The following is a 7,677-nucleotide window of genomic DNA, read 5'->3' on the forward strand; positions in this document are numbered from 1 at the left end:
CAATATCTCCACTCCGGAGGGCGTGCATTTATTTTGCAGATAACAGCATGGCTGCCATCTCATCACCGTTCTCAATGAATTATGCATAACAGCAATTTAACAAGCTATCCATATTAAAACAACGCGGATTTAAATAACCTCAAAACTTTTTTGTTTGTTTGTTTGTTTGTTTTGGGGGTCACAAACCAAAAAGTTGATATGGTAAAAGGTGGTATTTTTCAGAATTATAGCCCAACCCCCAAAGTAACATGGTTTACCTCAAGGGCGACTTGTTGTTTATGGCAGTGGTTCTCAACGTGTGTGTGTGTGTGTGTGTGTGTGTGTGTGTGTGTGTGTGTGTGTGTGTGTGTGTGTGTGTGTGTGTGTGTGTGTGTGTGTGTGTGTGTGTGTGTGTGTGTGTGTGTGTGTGTGTGTGTGTGTGTGTGTGTGTGTGTGGGGGGGGGGTCCAGGTGGTCCGTAGCATAATTAGTTAGTATAGCATCACAGTTATTTCAACCACTTCAACCATATCCTTTGGCTATTTCTGAAGGACAAATTGATTTTTCTTTAAAGAATGTTGTTTTAAGAAAACAGACTTTTCAGCAGGCTGTCACAGCTCCAGGTTCAGTGTGCTGCACCTCCGAAAGCTCTCTCTCTCTCCATCTCTCTCTCTCTCTCCATCTCTCTCTCTCTCTCCCCCTCTCTCTCTCTGCCCCTCCCCTCCCCTCACCCACCCACCCCTCTCTCTCTCTGCCCCTCTCCTCTCCCACCCACCCACCCCTCCCTCTCTCTGCCACTCCCCTCTCCCACCCACCCACCCCTCCCTCTCTCTGCTCCTCCCCTCTATCTCACCTAAACTACGCTCATTCCTTAACTCTCTCACACTCCCCCCTCCTCCTCCTCCTCTTCCACTCTTATATATATCTGTGGAGTCAGTCAGTCAGTCAGTCAGTCAAATGATTGACTGAAGTTGTACTCTTCCTGAACACAAGATGGAACAATAAAGTACAGTGTTGAACTGGGCGTGGCTGACCTGCTGGGATGGCCATATATGGACATACCGTAGCAGACTCATCGTGACCTCACTGCTATGACATCACCACTGCCTCAGAGAGAGTCCAGATCAAACCAGAGACCAGATCAAACCAGAGTCCAGATTAGACCCAATAATCTCCAACAATCAACAACATTCTTCAAGACTCCTCCGGCCAAGATTCAAAGAGCTCTAGAATCTAGAAGCGAACTTCGTTGGCTCTCCTTTTTCATTGACCCTCGAGCTCTTCATTCATCTACAGAGCAGAAAAACCAACAGGTTTACTTCAAGTCACCATTAACTGTCGTGTTAAAAATGTTTTCCTGGATGTTGCATCAGAAAGGATCACGGAAGGAAGATGGTGCTGCTGTAGCGGTGAGACACGAGCTGTACTACTTTGGAAGGAACACTGACGACGAGAACAACGAGGATCCAATTGATGTGCAGGTCTTCAACACAGTGACTTTACTCTGGAGGAAGTTGACCCCAGTGGCCTCTGGGACAGGAGAACTCCCCCTTGAGGTTCCCTCCAGGTGTGAGGCTCACACAGCTGTGCTGATAGAATATACTGTCTACCTCTGGGGAGGGAGGATTAACCCAGGTTATAATTACCGCAACGCGCTTTATGCCTTTGATGTCGACGCCCACACATGGTTCAAACCACATGTTTCTGGGACTATTCCAGAGGGGAGGTGGAACTATTCAGCCTGTGTCTTGGGGAAGGTCATGTTTATCTATGGAGGAGAAACCCAGACTAGATCCTATAATGACATCTACAAGTTGGACACCACCACAATGGTCTGGGCTTTAATTGACACCAGAGGAACTCCCCCTCCTGATTCATCATGTCACTCTGCCATCATCATCGGGATAAAGATGTTTGTATTTGGGGGCTGGAGGGGGAAGGGTCAGTACTACAACACCATCAGAGTGTTTGACACAGAGACCAACCAGTGGATGAACACACCTCCGAGTCCTCCAGGAGGACGCTGTGATCATTCAGCCTTTACCTACAATGGAGAGCTGTACATATTTGGTGGATACCAACGCTACCAATGCCAAAACATCCTGAGCGAGGCTTGGCTGCGGCTCACCAGTGACAAATTGTACGACTTTTCATACTTAAATGATCTTTGGAAATTCAGTCCAGAGACCTTCTCCTGGAAGAAGGTTGTGCCCAAGGGGGAAGGTCCGTCTCCGATGTCTAGGATGTGCTGTTGCATGGTGGCCGATCGTGTCATCCTCTTTGGAGGATCCAGTGATGACCTGTTTATCTTGGACTTCAGTCCTAGCCTCAAGAGATTATGCAAGCTAGCAGTTATTCAGTACGGTCTGGATCAGTCTGAACTCCCACACAACATCAGGTGGGAACTGGCAGCCAGCTGAAAACTAGCAACAGCAGCTGAAAACAATAACCAAAAGAATAACACAACACTACTAACTAGACGAACACAAAACTAAACAATAAACACAAAGTGTGTCACCTGACAGAAAAAACAGAACATATGACAAATAAATACAATAAATTAAAGCTGCAAGCAGTGATGAGCGTAACGGCCAAAATATCCACCAAGAGCTAAGTAACTCCAATGAAGGACAAGGATGTTCAACCTCCAGTGAGGCGACTCATGACAGAGAAACTGTTCAAAGGTTATGGAAAAAATGATAGAAACTATGACATATCGCCCAATCAGAAGAGGGGACGGTGCAATTTGACTCCAATCATGGACAAGGACTTTCAATCAAATCAAGTGACACGTCTCACAAGTCTGTACGACAAACCGTTGAAAAGTAATAACAAAAATATGAACTATCACATATCGACCAATCAGAAAAAAATAGCAAAACATCACACCTGTGTGAAGTGAGGGGCGCTCTTATCATCGTACATCATCATCATTTACTCAGACAAATGACGTAAATTCTCCATTCATTGTCAATGGGAATTTAATTTTGTGTAGGACAAAAATTGTCAATTTGCTCATCTACATATGACGTAAATTATCCATGCATCGTCAATGGCATTAAATGTTTGTGTTAGGACAAAACTACACTATACCTGTATATAGGAGGGGCTAGCACCAATCACAAATAGGAACTATCACATATCGACCAATCAGAAGAGGGGGTGGTGCTAAGTGGCTCCAATCATGGACTTTCAATCAAATCAAATGACGCGACTCAAGTCTGTACAAACCGTACAGAAGTTATAGCAAAACATATAAACTACCACATATCGACCAAACAGAAGGACAAGGACTCTGAACCAAGTACAATGACTCTGTCATTGTACTTACATAAACAATCACACCTGTGTGAAGTGAGAGGTTCTCTTATCGTACATCATCATGATGCTATATCCATATTAAAACAACATGGATTTAAATAACCTCAAAACTTTTTTGTTTGTTTGTTTTGGGGGCACAAACTAAAAAGTTGATATGGTAAAACGTGGTACTTTTCAGAATTAGCCCAATGGCCCAAAGTAACATGGTTTACCTCAAGGGCGACTTATTGTTGTTTATGGCAGTGGTTCTCAACGTGTGTGTGTGCGTGCGTGCGTGCGGAGGTGGTCCAGGTGGTCCGTAGCATAATTAGTTAATATAGCATCACAGTCATTTAAACCACTTCAACCATATCCTTTGGCTATTTCTGAAGGACAAATTGATTTTTCTTTAAAGAATGTTGTTTTAAGAAAACAGACTTTTCAGCAGGCTGTCACAGCTCCAGGTTCAGTGTGCTTTCCTCCGAAAGCTCTCTCTCTCTCTCCACCTCTCTCTCTCTCTCTCTCTCTCCCCCCTCTCTCTCTCTCTCTGCCCCTCCCCTCCCCTCTCCCACCCACCCCTCCCCCTCTCTGCTCCTCCCCTCTATCTCACCTAAACTACACTCATTCCTTCACTCTCTCACACTCCCACCTCCTCCTCCTCCTCCTCTTCCACTCTTCCGTGGAGTCAGTCAGTCAGTGCTGTGCTGTGCAGCGGAGCAGAGAGAGAGCATCTTTGTGGTTGCATCGGATGGGAGTGAGTGAGGAGAGGCAGAGAGGCAGAGCAGACTTTGTACTGGCTACGCGGACACAGCAGCAGCAGCAGCAGCAGTGAAGCGCTCAGCATTAATCCCGGAGGAGGTGTAGCCTACAGGAGTATACTACAGGGGAGCGGTACATGGTGTCGGACACAGAATAAGGACTTGAGACAGTCGCGTGTGTACAGAAGAACTGAGTGGGGAGAAGTTTGTCGTCTCTCACTCTCTCGCTCTCTCTTTCTCTCTCTCTCTCTCTCTCTCTCTCTCTCTCTCTCTCTTCTTATCTGTCAGACGGGCTTCTTCTCCGCAGAAACCTGTTTGTCTGCTGTTCAGAACCGACCATGGATCTGAGGACTAATATTTCAAGCCTCCGTGGAATTATTGTTATTTTCGCACACGTCGTCTTGCTGCTTTTCAGCACGTGCGGGACAACTGGAGAAGGTAAGCACTGTGACTGAGACTGATATACGCTTGTAAATATTTGGCAGTTATATATATACGGTTTGGTGGGTTCGGGGGGCTTGTTTCTAAAGTGTAGCTATATGGTTATTTGGGCTTGTTTCTAAAGTGTGGTTATTTGGGCTTGTTTCTAAAGTGCATGTTTTCTTTGGGATTGTTTCTAGTTGCTTATTTGGGCTTGAGTATAGAGCAGTGGTTTTTCAACCCTGTTTCATATCAAGGTCCATCATTTATTCGGCATTAGAGCCACAGACCACCATTTGATGAGATTTAGCTTCACAGACCAAAATCTGATGAGATTTAGCCTCTCAACTTTTTCCACAATTCCATGCTGTATTGATGAGGGTACCATAGGAGAGATGGGCGATGGGTTGATCACGACCACCTTACTAGCGCGCTCTGCTTGCACAAGTAATTAGGCTATTCTCCATTCTGTAATTCTGTACTTCTTGTAAAGTAATGAGAGCATAAAATGAAACACTCAAGAGTCCCCGGACCACCTGGAACCCCCTCAAGGACCACTGGTGGTCCCCGGACCACCTGGAACCCCCTCAAGGACCACTAGTGGTCCCCGGACCACCTGGAACCCCCTGAAGGACCACTGGTGGTCCCCGGACCACTGGTGGTCCCCGTCCACCTGGAACCCCCTCAAGGACCACTGGTGGTCCCCGGACTACCTGGAACCCCCTCAAGGACCACTGGTGGTCCCCGGACCACCTGGAACCCCCTCAAGGACCACTGGTGGTCCCCGGACCACCTGGAACCCCCTCAAGGACCACTGGTGGTCCCCGTCCACCTGGAACCCCCTCAAGGACCACTGGTGGTCCCCGGACCACCTGGAACCCCCTCAAGGACCACTGGTGGTCCCCGGACCACCTGGAACCCCCTCAAGGACCACTGGTTGATAACTACTACTGTAGAGCTGCTGGTGATGTTTGTGGCGCCATTCAAAAACAAAAAGAGCTGTTAATCTCAATTGCTGTGATAATGAGATTTATTTTTGTTTCCATTGTGGTTCTATACAGTATGTATTCAATTCATAGGACCCTTCCTTTTCATCTTGTATCGGTCTGTTCTGTTCTGGTGGTGGGACTTAAGTTGAGTCATTTCTTTTGGAATGTGTGCATTTAATGTGTGCATCTTATTCGTGCCAGTCTTGACAGCAAGCAGGCTCACTGGCACTGTGGCACACCTGAATCATGTGTGCAATTTCAAACCCATGGATTGATTGATTGATTACTTTATTAGACAGAAATGCAAACGGTAACAGTACAGTCAGACACTTTGGTCTAAAGGATAATACAACAAAAAGTCATTGTGGTCTTGTGTCCATTGGGGTCCTATCCTATTTGTATTCAATTAATAAACATAACCAGTAACTACGGAATTCAATATCACAAAATATTAAAACACTAATTATGTATGAGTAGGGGGGAATTATGGGGGGGGGGGTGATCAACTGTCTAAGGTTAGAATGTTCCACGGTGCCACGGTGGCAAAAATGTACTGAACCCAAATGCAGAGTCAAGACCAGCAAAGTAGAGTCACTGCAAAGCATTTATTCAATAATGCAGGAAAAAGCCAATGACAAGCAGAAGTATAAGGCAGTCCAAACAGCAAAAACAAAGTATGAGCAAATTACCATCAGATTCAAGGAGGCAGGGTCCAGAGGAACAAGGCAGGGTCCAGAGGAACAAACACAAGGGTCCAGAGGAACAAACACTCCAAATTACCATCAGATTCAAGGAGGCAGGGTCCAGAGGAACAAGGCAGGGTCCAGAGGAACAAACACAAGGGTCCAGAGGAACAAACACTCCAAATTACCATCAGATTCAAGGAGGCAGGGTCCAGAGGAACAAGGCAGGGTCCAGAGGAACAAACAAATTACCATCAGATTCAAGGAGGCAGGGTCCAGAGGAACAAACACTCCCATCAAATTACCATCAGATTCAAGGCAGGGTCCAGAGGAACAAGGCAGGGTCCAGAGGAACAAACACACCCATCAAATTACCATCAGATTCAAGGCAGGGTCCAGAGGAACAAGGCAGGGTCCAGAGGAACAAACACTCCCATCAAATTACCGTCAGATTCAAGGCAGGGTCCAGAGGAACAAACACTCCCATCAAATTACCATCAGATTCAAGGCAGGGTCCAGAGGAACACACACTCCCATCAAATTACCGTCAGATTCAAGGCAGGGTCCAGAGGAACAAACACTCCCATCAAATTACCATCAGATTCAAGGCAGGGTCCAGAGGAACACACACTCCCATCAAATGACCATCAGATTCAAGGCAGGGTCCAGAGGAACACACACTCCCATCAAATTACCATCAGATTCAAGGCAGGGTCCAGAGGAACAAACACTCCCATCAAATTACCATCAGATTCAAGGCAGGGTCCAGAGGAACAAACACTCCCATCAAATTACCATCAGATTCAAGGCAGGGTCCAGAGGAACAAACACTCCCATCAAAATACCATCAGATTCAAGGCAGGGTCCAGAGGAACAAACACTCCCATCAAATTACCATCAGATTCAAGGCAGGGTCCAGAGGAACACACACTCCCATCAAATTACCATCAGATTCAAGGCAGGGTCCAGAGGAACAAACACTCCCATCAAATTACCATCAGATTCAAGGCAGGGTCCAGAGGAACAAACACTCCCATCAAATTACCATCAGATTCAAGGAGGAGGGTCCAGAGGAACAAACACTCCCATCAAATTACCATCAGATTCAAGGCAGGGTCCAGAGGAACAAACACTCCCATCAAATTACCATCAGATTCAAGGCAGGGTCCAGAGGAACAAACACTCCCATCAAATTACCATCAGATTCAAGGCAGGGTCCAGAGGAACAAACACTCCCATCAAATTACCATCAGATTCAAGGCAGGGTCCAGAGGAACAAACACTCCCATCAAATTACCATCAGATTCAAGGCAGGGTCCAGAGGAACAAACACTCCCATCAAATTACCATCAGATTCAAGGAGGAGGGTCCAGAGGAACAAACACTCCCATCAAATTACCATCAGATTCAAGGCAGGGTCCAGAGGAACAAACACTCCCATCAAATTACCATCAGATTCAAGGCAGGGTCCAGAGGAACAAACACTCCCATCAAATTACCATCAGATTCAAGGCAGGGTCCAGAGGAACAAACACTCACATCAAATTAC

The 7,677-nt window shown here is 46.3% G+C and overlaps 1 pseudogene across 1 annotated transcript in view; it reads left to right on the forward strand.

Moving 5' to 3' along the window:
- Nucleotides 1-1,339: 1,339 nt before the first annotated feature.
- The window catches only part of LOC306927573 (contactin-associated protein-like 4), a 233,051-nt pseudogene continuing 226,713 nt past the window's right edge, over nucleotides 1,340-7,677 (forward strand). Inside the window, exons 1-2 of the transcript in view lie at nucleotides 1,340-1,545; nucleotides 4,344-4,474. The product of the transcript in view is annotated as a contactin-associated protein-like 4 (transcript). The remainder of the gene's footprint in view (nucleotides 1,546-4,343; nucleotides 4,475-7,677) is intronic.

Source organism: Electrona antarctica, assembly GCF_951216825.1.
Source record: "Electrona antarctica genome assembly, chromosome: 1".
Taxonomy (NCBI): Eukaryota; Metazoa; Chordata; class Actinopteri; order Myctophiformes; family Myctophidae; genus Electrona; species Electrona antarctica.